At 42.2% G+C, this 2,500-nt stretch overlaps 1 protein-coding gene across 1 annotated transcript in view; it reads left to right on the top strand.

The window, feature by feature from the left end:
• LOC101851193 (marginal zone B- and B1-cell-specific protein) overlaps positions 1-2,500 on the top strand; it is a 12,050-nt gene that overhangs the window by 777 nt on the left and 8,773 nt on the right. The gene's annotated exons all lie outside the window — the stretch shown is intronic.

Genomic DNA, 2,500 nt, shown 5'->3' with positions numbered 1-2,500 from the left:
AAGAAAAAAAGAATGCGAGCGATACAGAGAGAGAGAGAGAGACTGCTCGATTGAAATTATGACATTGTTCTTTTCTTCAAATTGTGATTCCTCTAACTCCAAAACAGGGGAAAAACGATCGTTCATCGAAAAGACATCCGCAATCTTCATTTAGTTTTAGATCTAGATATCTAGAATCTAGATCTAGATATCTACAGTCTAGATCTAGGCTAGCCTCGAAACTAGATCAATGATTTATATCTGTCTGTCTAGATCTAGACCTAGGCCATAGATCTAGAAGAACCTAGATATCTAGTTCTACCTTGAGCCAAGAGGATGCTGAAAGTTTCCGAAATCACAAAAGAGTTCCCCTACCGTGTCTGTATACTTTGTGACTTTATTCCCGGTTACCGGGTCTGTATACACTCCCATTATATAAATACAGATCTATACTACTGCAGTACAGCCCTGGTAACCGGGAACAAAGTAACGAAGTATACAGACCCGGTAGGGGAATTATTTTGACGGAACCATTTTGACTTTGTGATTTCCGAAAGTTTCAGCGCCCTGACCCGGTAGTGTGTGTGTGTGTGTGTGTGTGTGTGTGTGTGTGTGTGTGTGTGTGTGTGTGTGTGTGTGTGTGTGTGTGTGTGTGAGAGAGAGAGAGAGAGAGAGCAGGGGGGAGTGCTAGCAATATGACATGCCCCAGTTGGCAGGAGGAAAAGAGGAAGATGAGTGAGAAATAGGTGGGGAGAAAGAAAGACAGAGACAAAGAAAGAAAAAGAGAATGCGAGCGATACACAGAGAGAGAGAGAGGCAGAGAAATAGAGAGGGTGACTGCTCGATTGAAATTATGACATTGTATGATTGTTCCTTTCTTCAAATTGTGATTCCTCCAACTCCAGCAGCTAGCTAGATTTAGATCTAGAGATCTAGATCTAGGTCTAGATTATATTCTCAGGTTTAAAATACATGAATATCAGTAAGGCATCTTTTAGTTTTGAAGTCCAAAGTGGCTATCCTCACCCCGGGCTGGGTGAGAATAAAAATTATGATCGACCTCTCACCTCGGGTGAGACTTGCAATCATTGGCTTTTCTCACCCGGTGTGAAACAAGACCTGTTTTTCCTAATTTTGGATTAAAGGCCTACTGTCTATCAGTGTGGATGATTGTAATATCAAATTGACAAAGGCCACCTTTATTCTCTCCCCAGGTGAGAATAACCCTGCTTCTCGCTATTCTCACCTCCTCCCCCCACCTCCCGGTGAGAATACTTGTAACTCCCTCCCCGGTGTGGGCATAAGGCGAGGACTCCTCCCTGACCTCTCGCAGGCCGATAAAATCCCCTGGGCCCTTGGTGGCTTGTAACTGCATGTGGCTGGGAACGAATAATAATTATTTAATAATTATATAAAAACATTTTTCGCCTCTCCAGTATAAAAAAAAAGAAGAAAGGCTCACTACCGATGCTACTGAGTGGGATGTGGGAATGGCTGCCGGCCGGACCATTCGTTGTTTACACACTCTGCGATGGCAAGCCTCTCACTCTCTACCTACACACAATAAATTATGGTTCAAGGAACTGATGCGTCTACAAACGTAATGTGACACAAGCACGAGCCAATAAAATATGCTCTTGCACGACAGTAGAAGGGTTGTAAATTATTCAGACCCAATGTGCGAGGTCGTTATATAATATATAGTTAAATCGTGTTTAAAACTAGTTTAATAATTAAGCTGTCCAAACTCTTTTCTTCACTTTCAATTTTGTTTTTCTTCTATTCTTTGTTTTTCTTTTTTTATTACCTCATCTTTCCCTTTCTTGTTGAACATTTGGAGTTTGGAGCCGAAAAAGGACGAGAGAGCCTAATGAAATTCTGCAGGCCAGACATGATCCAAAAGAGCCAAATTTCTGGGATTTGGCTCCAAACTGACAACACTGACTGATTATTCAGACACGAACTGTGACGAACATGATGTTGATGAGCATCAGCCCTGACCCCCCCCCCAACCCATGGTCATGCCCGCTAACCTCAGCCATGATTCCTCTAGAGTCTTTTCCGGTAAAACGAGGGATTGAAAATAGCGAGACATGGATTCTCACCCCCGGGGTGAGAATAACCACTTCCATTGACAAAAGCAAAGAAAAAAATGACGTTTATAGCACAAAAGTAAGCTGATTTGGTCGTCTACAAAGATGCTATGGCTATTTCACTTTTCGAATCGAGCCGAACTATGCGAGGCGCCATTTTGTTTTTCCCGTAAGTTCTCGCAAGATCTACTCCTATCTCTCTCTCTCTATCTCTGTCTCTTTCTGAATAGTACTTTCTATCGGTGTGGACGTTCAAATTAACGAAAACAAAGATAAAAAATGATGTTAAAACACAAAAGTAGATTAATTTGGTCGTCTACAAAGATGCTACGGCTTAACTTTTCGAATCGAGCCGAACTACGCAGGTTGACATTTTGTTTTACCCAGAAGTTCTCGCGCTGCTCCTCTCTCTCTCTCTCTCTCTCTCT

This window comes from Aplysia californica, unplaced genomic scaffold, assembly GCF_000002075.1.
Source record: "Aplysia californica isolate F4 #8 unplaced genomic scaffold, AplCal3.0 scaffold00227, whole genome shotgun sequence".
In the NCBI taxonomy this organism is placed as follows: Eukaryota; Metazoa; Mollusca; class Gastropoda; order Aplysiida; family Aplysiidae; genus Aplysia; species Aplysia californica.
Note: the sequence above shows the minus strand (reverse complement) of the source record. Positions and strands in the feature narration are given on the sequence as shown.